The 21,403-nt window shown below is 36.6% G+C and overlaps 1 protein-coding gene across 1 annotated transcript in view; it reads left to right on the top strand.

The window, feature by feature from the left end:
- Nucleotides 1–2,816: 2,816 nt before the first annotated feature.
- The window catches only part of Rbbp8 (RB binding protein 8, endonuclease), an 84,384-nt gene continuing 65,797 nt past the window's right edge, over nucleotides 2,817–21,403 (top strand). The window contains exon 1 of the mRNA XM_070029449.1: nucleotides 2,817–2,955. The gene's annotated coding sequence lies outside the window, so the exon portion shown is untranslated. The remainder of the gene's footprint in view (nucleotides 2,956–21,403) is intronic.

Raw genomic sequence — 21,403 nt, 5'->3', positions numbered from 1 at the left:
TACCTGTTCCTCTAACTCCTGAAGTTTTCCAACATTATGCAGCAGAATCAGACCTGGTTTTGTTATAGCGAATAGTTAGCCTTGCTATTTTCTCTATTTACCACTTATCCTTATTCCTTCTTCCAAAAATTTTTGGACATCTCTTTTGTCTATTCCCTCTCTTTCTTTTGCTACTAATGCTGCTTTGGTTATTTTCTATCATTTTAATAAAATTTCAAGACATAAGCTGGGCACTGTAATCTTAGCTACTCAGGAGGCTGATATCTGAGGGCCAAGGTTCAAAGCTAGTCCCACATGAAAGTCTGTGAGATTCTTATCTCCAACTAATCACAAAAAAGCTGGAAGTAGTGCTGTGGCTTAAGTGGTGGAATGCTAGCCTTGAGCAAAAGGAGCTCAGGGACAACATCCAGGCCCAGAGTTCAAGCCCTAGAACCAGCAGCTAAAAAAAGAAAAGAAAAGGTTGTCAAGACATAATGGAATTGATGTGTTTAACTGAATGTTTAAAATAAGCATGTTTATTTTTAGCTCATATACAGCCCTTCATGTGGACTACATTTTTCAGATAAATCCCTCTGTAAATTATTTGAATATTATGATAATTTTAGAGGGTACTTACTATTGTTTTATCTCCACTTTACAAATATAATTAATTCTTGAATCAGGTAACAGAACTTGACTCAGGTAATATAATATAGGACCTATGTTTTTCTGACACAAAGTTCATTTTCCTAAGTAACTATGAAATCTTGTTAATTTTACAAGATTCTCCAAACTATGACCCACTGGGCAAATTTGGCCTGACATCTGTTTTATAAAGTTTTATTGTAATGAAGCTGCATCCATTCATTGACTAAGTCTACCTTTTTTTTTTTGAGACAGGATTTCAATATGTAGTTGATTTGCTATGTATAGCTCTAGCTGGTTATGACCCTTCTGCCTCAGCCTCATGAGTGGTGTGTACCACCACTCTCTGGCCAAATCTGCTTTTGTGCTATAATGTTACAATCAAATACTTGAAACAGTCTGGTCCACAAATTAAATGTTTTTAATAGAAAAATGGGCTGACTTTTGTTCTAGAAAATAACCAGATCACCAAGTTTAGAGCAATAGTGTCCTTAGATACCTAACACTTTTTTTAATTATACAAAGAAAAGAGATTTGAAAAAAATTGAAATTATACTTTCAAGCTTTAGTTACATACAGATAGCAACCTTTGGCCATAGTCAAAAAAGCAATCCTTATACCAGTCTCTTCCCCATCCCTACAATTATATTTGCTCTCTTTTCCAGACTTCTATATCAATTATTATAATTATAGTATTTCATGCAGTTTGATTCTCATAATGGTTAGTAGTTGTGGTTTTTTTAGGATGCAGCATGCTGACTGAGTAGATAAGCACTTAAGTCCTTTCCAAATGTCATTATTCTAGACACTGGAGATTCAAAATTAAATATGGTAACATTTGTTTCACATGTATTGAAATGGAAAAGAGTGAGAATGATTAGAATATATTGCACATGTGTGGAAATGTAATCCCTCTCTGTATAATCAGTGTAAACTAAAAAACTAAGTAAATAGGTAGACAGATGACAAAGAGAGACATAGACAGACAGATAGACAGATAGATAGACAGATAGATTTATAGATAGATAGATAGATAGATAGATAGATAGATAGATAGATAGATTAGATAGATAGATAGATGAAAAGAACCTAAGCTGAGGTTCAGGGCCTATGGTGCTTGGCACAACATTCCAGACCTATCCAGTCAGAATTTCTTAGGTGAGATCCAGCAATCTGTGTTTTTAATCTTTTTAACTCTTCAAATGATTCTAAAAGTGTCAAAATCATTGTCACTTGGGAAAGTCATTTCATAAGATGTGGACTTGATTTCCTTTAACATAAACCAATTTCTATCAAAATGCAATTTTTTATTGCTTGCTTCTTCCTTCCAAAAATGTTTAATCAGAAAGTTTGACACCATTCCCACCTCTTACTAAGTTTGTCTTTTTCACTATGCACTAGGCACAGTTCCTGGAATACAAGGCAAATCACTAACGAGATATGGAATAGGCAAAGTAAAATCTTTCCAATTTTAGACTGGAATGGCATGAGGATCATTTAGGAACAGGAAAGTAACACACCGAGGCAAATGTTTGGTCAACCTACACCTTGTTTTTCTCCCTCTAAAAATGCTTCCTTCTAGCCCATAGAGCAACTACCCTTGGGGGAAATATTGTCTCCCCTCAAAAGAAATAGTAGAACAAATGTACTGATGGGAAAAGCTGAGCATTATGGGATTCTACTTTATTGTAGATAAACTATTTCTGGAGATTTCAGTAGAAACAGAGACCTAGAATACATTTTTAAAAAAGATTTATGGACCAGTGTGGATAACAGGCCATTTGCTTATATGTACCTACCAGGAGAGGCATATAACAATGGATTTTTGATGTACCTGACACATATCTACCCCTCCCACTAGAACACTGAATTATTTTGCTGGAGGCTACAACATTCTGAGTAGTTTGCTGGGAGTGGATGAGAGGTGGGGATAACTCACCCAGTACACGCTTAGCAGCACTGAGCCATTGCAGCAGCACGTTGGGCCAGCCTTTGATGCAGACTGGTCGGACAGGTTCTGGATCCACAGAAGAACCAGTTTGACTGGCCTGTTATGCCAACATATTCTGGTTTGATTCCATGTTCCACAGAAGGTAGAAACCTGCCCGGTGAGTTAAATGAAAGGCATATTAGGTTATCCATTGCACACAGTATATAGCTGAGATGCAACAGAACGCTTGCACATAGCAATAGTGTCTAGCAAACTCTAATGTGGTCCAGAGAGGTGACTTCCTCTGATTTAGCATTTAAGTTCATTGCTTCAGGGAAAGTGAACAGTGAAACGACTTCTGCTTTTGACCAAGAGCAGAAGTTTTCTAAATAAATTGAAGGGTAAGTTTATTTTTTTAATATTTCTCAAACTTCTATGCATCTTCAGAAGGTAAAATTAAATGACGCTTAAGATCCTTATTTTTGACATATAATGCTTGCATTTTACTTCTCTATAAAACTGGATAGATATTGTATAAAACTTAGCTGCATGTTCATTGATTTGTTGGGATAATTTATTTGGTACACAATATGTTTCTGCTCTTTTTTTGTAAGTTGTTTATGTCTAGCATTTAAAAAGCTGTGTTAAATATATATTTTACATATTAATGATTCATCTTAAGTCATCTGCTTCTTTGATAATTATTATTATGTTTTACAGGCTGTTGGTATATGGTAACTATTTTATATGGTAAATCTAATTGTGGATATAATAATAATTGCTTTTTTAAGGCAAAAGAAAAAAGTCTTGGCCTGCTTGTGATCCTAAGTACTTGAGAGGAACAATTCACAGGAAGAATTGAGGAGTGTGGAAAAACAGTCTGAAATCTGGTAACTGATTAACTATTGGAGCTCAAAAGCCCTGCTGAGCTGAATAGAAAGGAATGAAGACAGGTTTTGTCATGCCTATTAGGTCTGAAAATCTTTTAGGTTAAAGAATACTTGGATCTTCCTTTCACTTATATTTTAAAATATTTCTTTTACCTCTCTCTTGCATTGATCTAATTTATCTGAGTAGCTTGTGTCACTTAGAAAATAAGTTACCAATCTTCTTAGATTTATTTTAGCATCTATATACCTCCTTAGATATTGATATTAGAAGGAATTGAATGCACATATCTTCTGGAGAATTTAACATGAGAGCTAACATATGAATATGGGAATTGAAAGAATTTTAACAGATTTATATTGCATACTTTGTTGTCTGTCTGGAGATAAGTGTAATGATGCATACCTGTAATCCCAACACTCAGGAGGCCAAGACAGGAAGATGGCAAATTTGAAGCCAGACTGATTACATATCAAGACTTTGTCTCCAAAAACAAATAAAGAAAACATTTAAAAATAATTTTTAAAAAGATATTATAGCTGGGCTGGGAAGGTGGCTCAGTGGTAGAGCGCTTGCCTTGCATGCCTGAGGCCCTGGGTTCGATTCCTCAGCACCATATAAGCAAAAAGAAAAAAGCCGGAAGTGGTGCTGTTGCTCAAGTGGTAGAGCGCTAGCCTTGAGCTGAAGAGCTGAGGGACAGCTCCCAGGCCCAGAGTTCAGGCCCCACAACCGGACCCAAAAAAAAAAAAAAAAAAAAAAAAAGATATTATAGCTTATTTCAATGGGACTTTGCCTTGAATTGAGCAAGACTTAATGTGCCCATCTCATTGTCTCTAGTATTGCCAATTTGTTATGTTTGAACTCAAAGTTTCTTCAGGAAGTTAAAAAATGAAAATAAAATTAAATGTTCAGATATTTCCTAAGGAAAAAACTTGGGATGTTTCTTAGTCTAGCTTCTAGGCAATTCTGCATAAAACTTCTGATAACTAGTAAAACTTCTGAAAAGCTGTGTAATACAGCTGCAAAAGGAATGTGCTGATTCAGCAAGCCAAAATTAATTTTATCCAGAATAAGTTGTATTTTGACAAGCTCTTAGTAATATCAGTCAAAACATACAGGTGGTTTTTTTCAACTAATTTTCAGGTAGAATAGAAATAGCAATCAATACAGTATGTTGATTCTGTTTCTGGTAGTACTTTATATCTAGTGATTAAAAACTTTAAACTATAAGTATTTATAGCACTGGGCTTACTGTTTAAAAATAAGCTTCATTTATTGAACATTATTTTTTGTTTACAACTTTGAAGGAAGCAATTTAGGATCTTCATATATATTTCATATAATCCAAGGGTAAAATGGTAAACGTAGGGAAGTGATGCTGTGGCTCAAGTGGTTAGTAGAGCACTAACCTTGAGCACAGAGTTTCAGGGGCAGCTCATAGGCCCTGAGTTCAAGCCCCAGGACTGGCAAAAAAAAAAAAAAAAAGCCACAAAAAACAAAAACAGGGCAAGCCTAATTCTACATTTTGGAAGAAAGCTTCTGTAGTTTCACTTACTGACTTTTCATTTTCAAATACAAGTTCTACTAAATATGATTTTTAGGTGTTTTCTTTAAATGATTTCTTTAAATGATTAGAGTTAAGGATATATGCATATATTGCCCAAATTAGGATGCATTTCTTTTTCTATTTCTGGCAAGCAATTTCATACTAGCTTTTTAAATAACTGTTTATCCTTCCTTCCAAAATATCTTCATGTGTTTCTTGCTAAAAGCACTTAGAGTCATGAGGAGGACTTTTTTTTTTTTTTGGTATGTGGCCTAGGGCTTGAACTCAGGGTGTGGGCACTGTCCCTTTGCTTTTTTGCTCAAGGCTAGTGTTCTACTAATTGAGCCACAGTACCAATTCTTGCTTTTTGGTAATTAGTTGGAGGTAAGAGTCTCACAGACTTTCCTGCCTGGGCTGGCTTTGAACTGTGATCCTCAGATCTCAGCCTCCCAAGCAGCTAGGATTACAAGTGTGAGTTACCAGTGCCCAGCTTTAAGAGGACTCTTTCCAACCTTTCTCCCTGCCTGAATACCAGGTGGTGTTCTCATTCATCAACAACCTATTTAATGTACCTAACAGATACTGTTTTAGTCACTTTTTTTCCTTGTGCTAGAACTGGGGCTTGAACTCAGGACCTGGGTGCTTCCTTTAGCTTTTCCACTAAAGGTTAGTGCTCTACAATCTGAGCTACAGCTCTCCATTTATGGCTTTTTTTTCTGGGGAGTATGTGGGCTGGGGTTGGAGGGGAAGGGGTGCGGTTCACTTTCCTGGCTTCAAACCGTGATCCTCAGTTCTTAGCTATTATTAAAGGCTTGACTTACTAGAGCTCAGCTTGTTGGCTTTGTTTTAGGCACTCTTATGTAGATACAGTTTAGGATTTTCCTAAGAGGTCAAAAGTCCTAAAACTTGATTTGAACTGGTAAGAAAATTTGAATAACTTTATGACGACCAGAGCAGCACAACTCAATTTCATCTTATAGCTGATAGAGCCTGTTATTTAAGGGATAAGCTCTTTAAAAAATGCTTTGTATATAAGTACTCAAAATATTTTAAAGGTTTTTAATTTGAGGAATCCCTAGGAACTAGGGCTACAGAATGTTTGAAAATCAGGCCTAGAGTTATGGTTCAAGGGGTAGAGCTCTTAAGAGCTAAGCTTTGAGTTCAAACTTTATACCACCAAAAGAATAAAAATAAAAATTTGAGAACCAAAGTTTTGAAAATTTCAATTCCTGGTAATAAATGCTATTTCTCCAAATCCCCCTTTTTACAGATAAAATCTTACCTGAAGAGTGCTTATAAATTTTTAGTCTTGTCCAAATGGACTCTGAGAAATGCTCACTTTGTCTATTTTACAATCAAGAGAAAAGAAAGAATATCAAAAAGCAGGTGAGCTTTTCAAGCAAACTGACATGGATTTGAATAATAACTGCAACAAACTATTTAACACTTATAAATTAACTCTCTGGGTTCTTTTTGTTTATCTGTAAGTTAAGAAAACTAAAGTCATTCATTAAGAGTTGCTAAATTAGGGTTGTGAATATAGCTGAGTGTTAGAGTGCTTACTTAACAAGAGAAAGGCTTGGTTTTCAAAACAATTTTTAAAAAATAAAAAAAGAATTGTTGCAAGGCTCTGGTGACTCACACCTGTAATCCTAGCTATTTAGGAGGCTGAGATTGGAGGATCAAGGTTCAAAGCCAGCTGGGGCAGGAAAGTCCATGAGACTCTTCAATTAACTACAGAAAAGTGAGAAGTGGAGCTATGGCTCAACTGCTAGCCTTGAGCACAAAGCTGAATGATGGCACTCAGGGCCAAATTTCAAGTTCCAGAATTGGCAAAAACAAAAACAAAAAACAAGTTGTATTAAATGATATAAAAACTTAACAGTGCCTATACCATAGTAGGTGCTAGCAAATGCTGATGACTTCCCCATTCCTTTAAAAATATGTAATATGCTGTGTGCTGATGGTTCACACCCGTAATCCTAGCTACTCAGGAGGCTGAGACCTGAGGATTGCAGTTCAAAGCCAGCCTGGGTAGGAAAGTCCATGAAACTCTTATCTCCAATAAATCACCAGAAAACCAAAAGTGGTGCTGTGGCTCAAGTGGTAGACCGCTAGCCTTGAGCTGAAGAGCTGAGGGACAGAGTCCAGGCCCTGTGTTCAAGCCCCACAACCCCCCCCCCAAAAGTAATACATTTTCAACAATACCATCAGTAAGAGAAGTCAAAGCTTAACTTAGAATACATTTTACTTAGAACATATATTTCATTTTTGTCAGAGATAAAAAATAAGTCAGTAATCTTGGAAGGCATTAAGATTTAATACTGGAGAACATTTTGATCTGTTTATTGTTATTATAAAGGTGGTGTACAGAGGGGTTACCATTTCATAAGAACATTTTAATCTTATTAAAATTAAAAATAACAGGCTGGGAAAGCGGCTCAGTAGTAGAGCGCTTGCCTTGAATGCATGAGGCCCTGGGTTCGATTCCTCAGCACCACATTAGCAGAAAAAAAAAAGCCGGAAGTGGTGCTGTGGCTCAAGTGGTAGATTGCTAGCCTTGAGCTGAAGAGCTGAGGGACAGCTCCCAGGCCCAGAGATCAGGCCCCATGACCAGATTCCCCCCCTCAAAAAAAAATTAAAAATAAAAAAAACTAAGTTGGGATTTAGCTTAATGGCAGAGTGCTTGCCTGTTATGTTTAAGATACCAGGTTCCCACATAAACCAACTAAATTAAAGATTAATTTCAAAGAAGCCTTGGTAAACATATTTGAGAACAATATATCAAGATGGTTAAAATTTAAATACTTTTTAAAACAATTCAGATTTCCATCATATACAGTACTACTGACAGAGATATGATCCAATGATTCAAATATCCTATATGTGTCTATTGCCTGAGGTTTCTAAGAAGTATTTGTATCTATAATCGCATCTGACATCAAATTAGTTGGCCAAGGATTTCCATATGCTATAAAGATCATTATATTTCCATTGTCAATTGAATGATTTCCTCAGGACTTTAGAATGTGTTCATTTCTCCAAAACATTCTTTTACAAATTAAATTTATTATAGCTAATATTAAATTATATTACATTATCTTCATATAAGTCAAGATGAAACAAGTGAGTCCAAACTATATTCAATATAAAAAGTGTTATAGAGTAAGATTGGATAGTTTCTAAATATATTTATCTTAGAATGCTTGGTGAACAAAGATCACACAGGAACTTTCTATGAAACATTAGTGAGAATGAAGTTCAGAATATTGTGACAAATATTCTATTTCAACAAATTAAAAGTGGGGAATCAGTTGAATTAGAAACAATTAATAAATCTATAATACAAAGTGAACTTGGGCTGGGAAGGTGGCTCAGCGGTAGAGCGCTTGCCTTGCATGCCTGAGGCCCTGGGTTCGATTCCTCAGCACCATGTAAGCAAAAAGAAAAAAGCCGAAAGTGGTGCTGTGGCTTAAGTGGTAGAGCGCTAGCCTTGAGCTGAAGAGCTGAGGGACAGCGCCCAGTCCCAGAGTTCAGGCCCCACGACTGGACCCCTCCCAAAAAAAAATACAAAGTGAACTTATACAGCTCTTGCAATCAACTTGAATTTCCTGAAAGATGTTTAATTCAAATACATACAAGCTTTTTAAAAATCATACTATAATTTGATTTATATCCATGAATTTGATTTTTCTCTTACAATTTAGAGCTTCTATGTAGATGGTATACTGAAAAAGTACTGCCTAACCAACACTGATCATTATATATATTTATTTTATTTTATTTTATTTTTGGTCATAGGGCTTGAACTCAGGGCCTGGGCATTGTTCCTGAGCACTTTCTATTTAAGGCTGGTGCTTTGAGCCACAGAACCACTTTCAGTTTTCTGTTGCTTAATTGGAGATAAGAGTCTCACAGGCTTTGCTGCTAACTTTGAACTCAAATCCTGAAATCTCAGCATCCTGAGTAGGTAGAATTACAGCTGTGAGCCACAAGCATCCCACTTTAATTATATATTCTTATTAAAACTACCTTGTTACCAGGTACTGATAGCTCACACTTATAATCCCAGCTGCTCATGAGGCTGAAATCTGAGGATTGTGGTTCATATACAGCTAGAGCAGGAAAGTCCATGAACTTTCTATCTCCAACTTATTACCAAAAAGCTGGAAGTGACACTGTGGCTCCAATGGCACAGCACCAGCCTTGAGTGAAAAAACTAAGGCCTGCTGGGAAGGTGGCTCAGTGGTAGAGTTCTTGCCTTGCATGCATGAGGCTCTGGGTTTGATTCCTCAGAACCACATAAGCAAAAAAAAAAAAAAAAAAAGCTGGAAGTGGTGCTATGGCTCAAGTGGTAGAGCACTAGCCTTGAGCTGAAGAGCTCAGGGACAGCACTTAGCCCCAGAGTTCAAGCCCCATGACCGGCAAAACAAAACAAAACAAAACAGAAAACTAAGGCCTCAGTATTAGCACAAAAACAAAATAAACCCTATTTTGTTAGAGATATAAGCAATTTAGCCTATATAATCAGTTATTTAACTAGCATTAATTTCTATTTATTTATTTTCATACATTTAGAGTAGATATTACTAGAAGCATTTGAAAAGAATACACAGAAATAAAAAAATTAAATATTTTTAAAACATCTCTACATAAATAACTAATTTCTATACTTTAGGATAATTCAGGACTAAACTGGCTATGAATAAAAACCTAACTGGGAAATAGTAGCTTATTTTATTAAAAATGGCATGGTGGCTTACGCTTGTAATACCAGCTACCTGGAGGTGTATACATAAGGATTATCATCTAGGGTTGGCCTCAGAAAAAGACAAGAAATCTTATCCAAAAATAATTAAACCAAAAAGACTGGAGGCATGGCTCAAATGATCGAGCACCTGACTAGCAAGTTCTAAGCTCTAAATTCAAGCTCTTAATACCATTCCCTACTCTCCCAAAATGAAAGACTGACAACCTTACAAGAAACCAGAAAAGTGTACTTTGAAAGTAATGTACCAATACCAGCAAGACCCTTCAAATCCAACCCATTAACACTATCCAAAAAATAAATTTGAATGAATATGTTCAACCAGTCTGGGATCAGCATTATCAACCTTACAAACAACTTCATATAATTAATAATTACCCTATCTACCCCTTTCACCCCTTCATGAGTGCAAACTTTCAAAAATTTTAAATTTCCAGTACTCAAAATAGTGAAATGGAAATCTTGTGTTTCCTTTTTATCTTAGTGTAGATTCTACATGGAAAACAAAGCTTGAGTCCTATATGTATGTAAAAGTTCTTTACTTAGAAAGCCATCCTAGGAACTGGAGTAAGGGATTAGAAGGAAACAGAAAAGGAAGGAAAATCAATTCAAGAGTTCATATTTGAGTTCATTTTCCACTAAAATAATGCTTAAGCCCCAGTCTGTTTTAGGAGTGGTGAAACTATTCAGAGTTGCCTGCCAGAGGACAGAAGAGAGAAGCATGTATGTGCCAGTTCTGACTTCCTTCAGTTAAGGGTGGCCTCATGTATTATTAATTCCTTACATTCATTTCAGAGAAGGCCTTAGGCCACAGAGTCAGGTGAGGGACTGTCAGGTTTCACCTGCATGAATCTGGTTGCTACTGAAATGTCTAGAACAATCAGGGCCCCAAAAGTATCCAGTATATCATATAACAGAACAACTATTATCTTTTATTATGTCTTTCTTTAGTTTTACCAGTGTAATTTTAATATGCAATACAACTAAAATGGACTTCTGAAAAATTAGTGTAGCATTTTCAGATGGAAAGTAAGAAACTTTAGACTATTTTTCTGATATATTTGATCCATTCCCACAAAACTTGAGATGCACTGAAACTTGATATGCTGTGAGAAAAGTATTTTCTAATAAATTACAATTCATTTCCTAAATTTTAAAGAGTAAAATGAACAATTAGTACATACTAAAATACATTTAGACCCAGCATCGATATAAAGATGACCATTTAAGTTTATATTAAAACCATAGAAAAAACAAACTGACCACACTGGTCCCTCAAGTAACACTTTTCATTATAGTGAGACATAGAATTATTGGAACAAGTTTCTTTTGGACTGTGTTCAAGAGGGTCTAGTTACAAGAAGTAATTCATTATAACCTATAATGTGATCTTGGAGCTTGGTTCCGAGGAGTACATTATGTGAAGGCTGTAGTAAAGCAGATTAAAATGGAAAAACTAAACAAATGTCATATGCTCTAATTGAGTAAATGCCATTTTTGTTTGTATAATGTATAGTGTTAGAGAAAGTTGAGGAATATATTGGTGTAAAAAGAAATCTGACAGTATATCTTCTCATTTAACTTGAATTCTGTTATAATAAACATCGAAGCTTAAACAACTCTCTTGCTTTGTAAAGAAGCTAGTGAAATGAATAAGGATAAATAGGAAAACTGAACTAAAGAGTGCATAGCAAATAAGAACAAGTGGAAACACATGCTGCTGAACAAAACCTCAAAATAGCAAAGGGAAGAATAAGATATACTTAGGTCTTACACTATTGGCTCAGATCAAAATATACCAGCATCTATAATATTTCCTTCCTTCAACTTGTAGCTGGACAAACTACATGTCATTATTAAATAAGAGATTTCTAATATGTACTAGTTCCTAAAATAAAATTAGTTTTTCCTTTTTATATAATTAAAAAATATTTCTATGAACTTTTAAATCTTCAATTGGCTGTACAAGGGGTTACAATTTAACATATCCATTTTTGTGTTCCTTTCTATATAATTTTGATGGTCTATATAATTTTGAACGTTTATTTAATGAAAATAATATCAACCATGTAATATTATCTGCCTTAACAAAACTTAATTATGTAAATCAAATAAGATATAAATATATATTCAAACCATGTCTATATCAATATCTCATTATTTGCATAGAAACACTTTCACTAGGATAGCACTAATTAGCTAGAGCTTTTAAATCTAGCTACTAAGTAAGTTTTTGTTTTTGTTTTGTTTTGCTGGTCCTGGGATTTGAACTCAGGGCCTGGGTGCTATCCCAAAGCTTCTTTGTGCTTAAAAATAGTGCTCTACCACTTTAGCCAGAGCACCACTTCCAGCTTTTTTTGAGTAGTTTATCAGAAATAAGAGTCTCACTGACTTTCCTGCCCAGGCTGGTTTTGAACTGCAATCCTCAGATCTAAGCATCTTGGGTAACTAGGACAGGCCTGAACCACCAGTGCCTGACTACAAGTTTCTTACACGGGGTAACAATGTAATCACTTAAAATAGGCCTTCAATCTCATTGGGCTCTATTAACAATTCTGTGAAATATCCAACGTGTGTGTGTGTGTGTGTGTGTGTGTGTGTGTGTGTGTGTGTGTGTGTGTGTGTGTGTGTGTGTGTGTGTGTGTGTGTGTGTGTCTGTGATTTCTGGCCACAAGTTTCTTACATTGGGTAACAATGTAATAGTTTTAAAGGCCTTCAGTCTCATTCAGTTCTATCAACAATTCTGTGAAATAGCCTATGTATGTGTTTGTCATTTTGTTAATAAACAACCAAAGCAAAGTTATGTTATGTGATCAACAGGATTAGAATTAAAAATTAGAATTTATCATTAAATTGAATGAGGCTGTTGCTTTCCCAATGTGGTGGCACAGATTTGTATCACCACAGCAGGCCTAAATCTTCTTTAAGAAATTTCAAATGTATCATTTCATTCTTACAACACCATATTGTATATTAAGTATTAAAATTGTCACCTCTCAGAGATATAAGATGGAAATAAAATATACAGGTAATCAGAAACAAGGCCAGACTTGAAAACCTAGTCCTATCTCTTCTTGTCATAGACCAACAATATGGCAAAAAGTCATCACTGAATAGAGAACATGATCACCAGGAGCACTTCTTGCTTTGGTCACTCCTGAGATTACCATAATTCAAGGCCCTTTAATCTTTTGTTGTTTGTTTATTTACTTGTGTTGGTTTTTGAGACAACAATGCACTCCAGGCTGTCCTCAAACTGGTAATCCTCCTGATACCTGAGTCCTGGGATTACAGATGTGCACCATCATGCCCAGGTCAGTCTGTTAAATTTTAAACTTAGTACATGAAAGAATCCACAACTCTGGGCCAGAAAAGCTAGTATAAATATTTTTGTTAATTCCATTAAAAGTCAAATTATATTCATCTCATACCCTTTGTAAAGCAAGTACAGTGTATATGTGCCAAATTATTTAAAAAAATTAATGGAAAAGGGCTAAAAATGTGAACTTGGATGGTTCATAATAGGTAACTCTAGAGGCTGGGAAGGTGGCTCCATGGTAGAGTGCTTGCCTTGCATGCATGAGGCCCTGGGTTCGATTCCTCAGCACCAAATAAGCAGAAAAAAAAAGCCGGAAGTGGCGCTGTGGCTCAAGTGGTAGAGCGCTAGCCTTGAGGTAAAGAGCTGAGGGACAGCACCCAGGGCCAGAGTTCAGGCCCACAACCAGACCCAAAAAAACAAACAAGCAAAAATAGGTAACTCTAAACCTGACTGAGAGAAAAGTTTATTTTCCTCTCAGTTGTGAGATTAAATTGAATTGGCATAAAATTTAAAGAAGTGTTTTTCATAAACTCTTAAAATGCAACAATTTCTGAATGAATAGGAAAATATATTGGAACAATAAATTAATTTTAAATAATAACATTTTTGGTCAAAATTCAGAAAGTTTATTTTTTCAAAAGTATTTTTGAAACTGAAAAATAAAAAGATAGGATAAATTTTGTATAGGTTCTATTATTCAAAAACATCATGGTATACTGACAGTAATATACATGTTTATGCATACATATACACACACACACTCATATATATTCTGGTCATTATATCTATCTATATGTGTGTGTATAGTTTGCATATGTGTATTTATTTTATTTTTATGACAGGTATTTTTAGGTTCAAAAGAGAAGATATATAGAAAAAAATACTTTGTATATTTTCACTGTTAATTGTCTAATTAATTCCCTGTAGAAAACTACTTCTGAGTTCATAGGAATTTTAGAGTACTATTAGTAAATCAAAAGTACAATTCTTTTATGGCTTCTCTATATACAATTCTCGAAAGAGAGTTTTGGTTAAGTTTGTATATAGTTGCGAAGGAAATACCCTGGATGACAAAAGAACATTTAAATCTTCCTGTTTGATAATTTATACTTAAAATTCCTTAAAGCTTCTGACCATATAATTTATCACACAAATCAGACCATTTTTGAGAGTAAAAGGTAGTCCTAGTAATAATTAAAGCAGAATAGGCATTAACCAAGACTATGCCTGGTAAGCCTGAGCATGTGGTTCACCTTACATAAGAAACCTACTAGATGTGGGAAGAAGAAAACTATTTCAGCATTAGGCTCTTAAATATCCACAACAGTGTAAAGTAGGTTATGACATAATTTCATACAAAAAGTAAATACTTCTGATTACAACAAAAAATACTTCTGATTACTGGCTGAAACTCAGGGTCTCCTTACCTTTTTAAGGTTATTTGTGTGTGTGTGTGTGTGTGTGTGTGTGTGTGTGTGTGTGCATGCACATGCACGTGAGCTTAGCTTGATTGCTTGCTAGGCTGATGCTCTACCACTTGAGTCACAGCTCCAGTTTAGCTTCTTGTTAGCCATTTTGGAGATGGATTCTTTTCAGCTGGGTCTGGCTTTGAATAGCAATCTTGTGATCTCTGCCTCTTAGGCAGCTAGGATTACATGTGTGAACCACTGGTACTATTAATTTGTGGGGGGGGGGCGGTAAGAGAGAGGGAGACATAGAGAGACAGAGACAGAGACAGAGACAGAGAAAGAGAGAGAGAGAGAGAGAGAGAGAGAGAGAGAGAGAGGAAGGAAGGGAGAGGGAAAGGGGGAGGGAGAGGGAGAGGGAGAGGGAGAGGGAGAGGGAGGGAAAGAGAGGGAGAGAGAATGTCCTGGGCAGGGTCTGGGCCTTGTCCCTGAGCTTTTGCCCTCAAGGCTAGTGCTCTACAACTTGAGTCACAAAGACACTTTTGGGTGTTTTGGTTTTTGTTTTGGGGAGTTTTTTTGCTGGTTAATTGGAGATAAGAGACTCATGGACTAGCCTAGACTAGCTTTGAACCACAATTCTCAGAGCTCAGCTTCCTGAATAGGATTACAGGCATGAAAGACTGCCCAGAGGCTATTTTTTAAATTGTACTATTTATGCAGAACATTACAATAATTCAATTCATGTATACAATGTATAATAATCAAGTTAGTGTAATTCACATTTCTAGCTCCTTAAATATTTATTCTTTATACTAAGAAACTTCAAACTCCTCTCTTCTACTTCTTAGTTCTAGTCCTTTCCTTCTTTCCTTCCTTCCAGTTAAATCTTCCCCATGAAATGAAGTAGCTCAGTGAATGATGTTTAAAAACAAATGAAACTACTCTACTAGTCCAGTGTAGTTTTAGATATATATTTTATCAAAATAAATAAAGCTTCTTTACCTATGTTGGAAATTGGCCAGACTATATGGTCCTATTTTTTGTAATTGAGGCAATATATAATCTTTAAATATATCTTTAAAAACAATTATGAAGCTGTTAAACCCTCTTGGAATCTTGGCACTATCAACTCACACCATAAACCAAACATTTTGGCATTTAGAGCAACATCATGAGGGATGTATACTCCAATCTACAAACATACTTACTAATTACTATAAGCATTTAAAAAAAAAAATTAAATCAGTGTTCACTTAAGTTGACAAACATACTGACAGCATACTTTCCTTTTGATTTAAAGTTTCTCTTCCTATTATCTCAAACAACTTTTTGTGTTGTTCTTACAATAGCTCTGACCATAGGTATGAGAGCTCATCTAAATTTACCAGTATTATGTGTTCACATTAGAGATGCTGAAAATTTAAACTAATAGTAATGAATTTAATCACTTTTTCCTTTTTGGTAGTATTGGAGTTTGAACTCAGGGCTCTGCATTGGCTCAGTGGGCACTCCACCACTGATTATGTTTGTGGTAGAAGTTTCACTTTCTCCCTGGGCACTCTTCTGAACCAAGACCTGCTTACATATCTCTTGACGATAACATGTCAGGTGCATGCCACAATATTTAGCTATGAGTGGAGAAAGAGTTTCACAACGACCCTCAGGCTCCACTCCACCCCACCCCCACCACTGGCCTGGAATCTCTCTCACTTCCACAAGGCTGCCAGTAGTTGGTTTAATTGCTTATTTTAACATTTTAAGTCTAGCCATACAGGTACTCAGTGTTGGGGAAGAGGAAGGGAGACATGAGGAATGCAGACAGATGGGAAGTGACCAAAGAATTAGCATTACCAAGAATCAGACATTATGTCTTTTTCCAGCTTCATCTTGGTTCTAATTTGTTCATTCAACATTAGTCTATAATTATATATGCTAGGCCTATGATGTCCAAAATAGTAGTCACTAGCCACATGTGGCCTTGAGCACTTGAAATGTGTCTAGTCAGAATTGAGGTATGCAATAAAGGTAAAGGACTTCAAAGAGTATGGGTAAAAAAAAAATGTAAAAAAGCTTAACTTTTAACGAGTTATGTTAAAAAGTTTTTAGATCAATTGAGTTAAATAAAATGTTTATTTATCCTGTTTTTATTTTTTATTTTTTTTTGTCAGTCGTGGGGCTTGAACTCTGGGCTTGGACACTATCCCTGCGCTCTTCAGCTCAAAGCGAGCACTCTACTGCTTGAGCCACAGTGCCATTTCTGGTTTTCTAGTGGTTTATTGGAGATAAGAGTTTCACAGACTATCCTGCCCGGGCTGGCTTTGAACCGTGATCCTCAGATCTCAGCCTCCTCAGTAGCTAGGATTAGAGGCATGAGCCACCGGTGCCCAGCCTGTTTTTATTTTTTATTTTTTAATGTGGCTATTGGAACATTGGAAATGATATATATGATTCTGAGATAGTGCTGTGTTAAGACTGATAAGAACTAGAAAATTGATGAATATTAAAGAAAGCAGTCTCTGATATTGATAATCCATATCCTAGATGTAAAAGAGGGAAACTTTATGGAAAATCATTACAATGTAATGACATCAGTACACTGATAAATCTATGTATTGAGAATGGGCGAATGAGGAAGACCATGTGTGGAAGTGGCTTGGGAGAAGAAGTAAAGAGAATACTAGGTTAATCTACTGGAAGCAGGACAGCCTGAGATAAGTACAAATTGGGAAATGGATTGAATGAGCTAAGACCAAAAAAGAAAGAAAAGAAGAAAGAAACAAGGAAAGAAAAGGAAAGAGAAAAAAAAAAACAGCTGGTAGAGAGAACAATAAGGGCATTTTCCTATTGACAAAAGTGTTAGGACAAGGTATCTGGTAGAGAATGTTCAAGGCTAAGAAAGGTTTCTGTGACATTTTAAAGGAATTGAATTTTAACTTTTGGCAAAGGAGGGTTTTGAGTAAATAGTAATAAGATTACACATACAGGTATAGATCTCAGGCAACTGTGTGGAGACTATCATCTAAGTAAGAAAGGCCGTCATTTAAGTAAGAAACAGGGATGGAGCCAGCACATTATGAGTGGGGAAGGGAAGAAAATATTAACTTGAAACTTTAAGTAATGTCAGCAGAGTATTGTGACTGACTTGTCCTAACTTTATGGAAAGGTGTTGGGATATCCTAAGGTGATGGGAATATTCTAGAGTGCTTTAAACAGGGAAACTTGATATTTTGGCAGATTTTTGTCAGTCCTGGGGCTCGAACTCAGGGCCTGGGCTCTGTCCCTGAGCTTCTCAGTGCTCAAGGCTAATGCTCAACCACTTGAGCCACAGCATCACTTCTGGCTCTTTCTGCGTGAGTAGTTTATTGTAGATAAGTCTCACAGACTTTCCTGCATGCGCTGGCTTCAAACTGTGATCCTCAGATCTCAGCCTCCTCAGCAGCTAGGTGAGCCACCAGTGTCCAGCAATCCTCACAGATTTTCATTGGTGAACATATTGTAAGTAGAAATAAGATTAGGAGGAAAAAGATAATGTTTTTTGGTCTGGTTTTGGTTTGTTTTTTGTCAGACATGGAGCTTCAATTCAGGGCCTGGGTATTATCCATGAGCTCATTTGCTCAAGGATAGCACTCTATGGGGCTGGGAAGGTGGCTCAGTGGTAGAATGCTTGCCTTGCATGCACGAGGCCCTGGGTTTGATTCCTCAGCAACACGTAAGCAGAAAAAGTTGGAAGTGGCACTGTGGCTCAAATGGTAGAGTGCTAGCCTTGAGCTGAAGTGCTGAGGGACACCACCCAGGCTAAGGGTTCAGGCCCCACAACAGACAAAGAGAAAAAAAAAAAAGGATAGCACTCTACCACTTTGAGCCACAGCTCTGCTTTGGGGTTTTGAGTGGTTAATTGGAGATAAGAGTCTCACAGGAACTTTTCTGTACAGGCTGGTTTTGAACTCTGACACAGCCTCTTGACAAGGCAGGATTACAGGCCTGAGCCACCAGCACCTGGCAATGTTTTATTTTATTTATTTATTTATTTATTTTTGCCGATCGTAGGGCCTGAATTCTCGGCCTGGGTGCTGTCCTTCAGCTCTTCAGCTCAAGGTTAGTGCTCTACCACTTGAGCCACAGAACCACTTCTGCTTATGTGGTGCTGAGGAATTGAACCCAGGGCCTCATGCATGCAAGGCAAGCACTCTACCACTGAGCCACCTTCCAGCCCCCTGGCAATGTTTTTTTTTTTTTTGTTTGTTTGTTTGTTTTTAATTGTGGAGTTTGGGGATTTATTTTTTTTTTTATTATTATTTTTGTCAGTTGTGGGCCTGAACTCTGGGCTTGGGCACTGTCCCTCAGCTCTTCAGCTCAAGGCGAGCGCTCTACCACTTGAGCCACAGCGTCACTTCCGGCCTTTTCTGCTTATGTGGTGCTGAGGAATCGAACCCAGGGCCTCATGCATGCAAGGCAAGCACTCAACCACTGAGCCACCTTCCCAGGCCCCCTGGCAATCTTTTAAATAGAAGGTGTTGATAGATGATGAGGTGATTGGTGACTGATATCAGGTAGATAAAATGAGGTGGTGTGAAACATTTAGATTACAGTTGTATTTTTAATATGCAATGTGGCCTGCCTACTTCTCAGGGTTGAAAAAGGAAAAAAGGAAGTTTAAAAGCTAACATTTTTTTGAGCTCAGTTGTCTCATTTAATCAAGCTAGTTTTTCAGCTGTAGTGAAAATACTATACAAAGAAGCTTGAGGAATGTAGTGAAGGTTTGGAAGACAGCAAAAGAAACAGAATTATCTAAACAAAGGCTATTTTAGGGATTAACTACTGGGTGACAAGAAGTTTAAAGCCATGTAATTTTAGTGTTATCAGTCTAACCTGATAGGTGATTTTTTTTCCCTCACAATACTTAGCTACCCAGTAATATAGGAGCTCAACACAGACTGTAAAATTAAGTTTAATCTATAAAATGGTTTGAGTTAGACAGCTTTTTCTTGTTGTTGGAAATTAGAACTCAAACTTGGAATCTAAGGCTTGCTTTGACTCATTGGTGCTTTACATTTGAGTTCCAAAATTTTAATAATTCTAGACTTTTACTGCTACAACAGTTTTCTAAAAATTTTAGCCATTTTACCACAGTTTTAAAATTGAGTGTACCAACTGGGGACTTCCAATGGGTTGTAGATATGCAGATACTCACAGCTCTGAAGATGGCAATGCTGAGCATGAGGTGACTGGAGCTGCAACCTCTGTAGCATGGAAGTAGCTTTATTCTGTCACCACAGTATGTAACACAAGTACAGGTGCCTCTTTACTTACAGTGGGGCTACATCCTAATAAACCCAGGATGACTTTAAAATATTTTCAATGGAAAGTGCCTTTAAAACACATCTACTGAATATCCTAGTTTAGGTATACTATCAACTCTGTGTGTGTGTGTGTGTGTGTGTGTGAGTGTGTGTGTAGAGGAGATGTGTGTGTGTGTGTGTGGAGGGGAGGTTGTGTGTGTGTGTGTGTGTGTGTGTGTGTGTGTGGAGGGGAGGTGTGTGTGTGTGTGTGTGTGGAGGGGAGGTTACCAACTCTCATTTTCCATCTCAAAGCTGTGGCTGGCCAGTATCAAAACAGAGAATTCCAAAGCCTGTGGCTAGCCTGGAGAAAGATCAAAAGCCAAAACTGGAAATTTGGTTTCTACTGAATACATACTGCTTTCACACTATTGTAAAGTCAAAAAAATAAAAATCCAGTAGTCCTGAGCCAGAGATTATCTGTATTCACTTTCTCTTCTTTTCTTTCTTTCTTCCTTTTTCTTTGTCAATTATGGGGCTTGAACTCTGGATCTGGGCACTGTCCCTTAGCTCTTCTGCTCAAGGCTAGTGCTCTACCACTTTGAACCACAGAGCCACTTCTGGTTTTCTGGTAGTTAATTAGAGATAAGAGTCTCATGGACTTTCCTGCCCATGCTGACTTTGAACCTTGATCCTCAGATCTCAGCTCCTGAGCAGCTAGGATTACAGGTGTGAGCCACCAGGGCCTATCTTCTGTATTCATTTTCTAAGCATGCCAAGATTGAAAACATTTGAAAAGTAGTTTTAAGCCACAAAATATGAAAAACTCCATATTATGAAGTGTTCAGAGTAACTTCTTTTCTAGGAAAGACTTTTTTTCCCCAGTCATAGGGCTTGAACTCAGGGCCTAGGTGCTGTCCCTGAGCTCTTTCATTCAAGGCTAGTGCTCTACCACTTTGAGCCACAGCACCATTTCGGGCTTTTTCTATTTATGTGGTACTGAGGAATCAAACCCAGGGCTTCACCCATGCTAGGCAAGCACTCTGCCACTAAGCCACATTCCCAGCCCGATAAAGACTTATTTTTGTTGTTGTTTTAACAGATCTTTGGGATATCATAATTTATTCCCATAGTAGATTCTAAAACTCTTTATTGAGGACAAACAGCTATGATTATGATCACGATCACTATTTCCATAGTTAAAAAGATCATTATAAAATAACATAAGCTAATTTTTTTGTTGTTGTGTGTGTATTGAGAGTCAAATTCTCAATGCTCTTGCTTCTACTTTCTGAATATTAGGATTATAGTTGTATGCTACCATAACTAGCAACCTAAGATTTTTTTAATGTATCCAAAGGTTTTCAAGTAAAAATAACAAAACAAACATCAAAATAGCAAAATAAACAACAAAAATAATCCAGAAAGGAATCTGTCAAAGGATGTAGAATTCATTTATTTATTTAGTGTACTGATTCTGTGACAGGCTTTGGGTTATAGAGCTACTAGAAAAAAAGGATAAAACAGTGAACAAAACATGATGAATTAAAGTTGAAACTGAATTAATTAAAACTGGAAAGAACAGGTGTATGATAGCAAGGTCCAGGGTGTTATAAAAGCAACTAAGAGATTATTGAAATTAAATA

This window comes from Dipodomys merriami, unplaced genomic scaffold (genome assembly GCF_024711535.1).
Source record: "Dipodomys merriami isolate MVZ:Mamm:240054 unplaced genomic scaffold, mDipMer1.0.p SCAF_2, whole genome shotgun sequence".
Taxonomy (NCBI): Eukaryota; Metazoa; Chordata; class Mammalia; order Rodentia; family Heteromyidae; genus Dipodomys; species Dipodomys merriami.
This window is presented reverse-complemented; position numbering and strand designations above follow the sequence as displayed.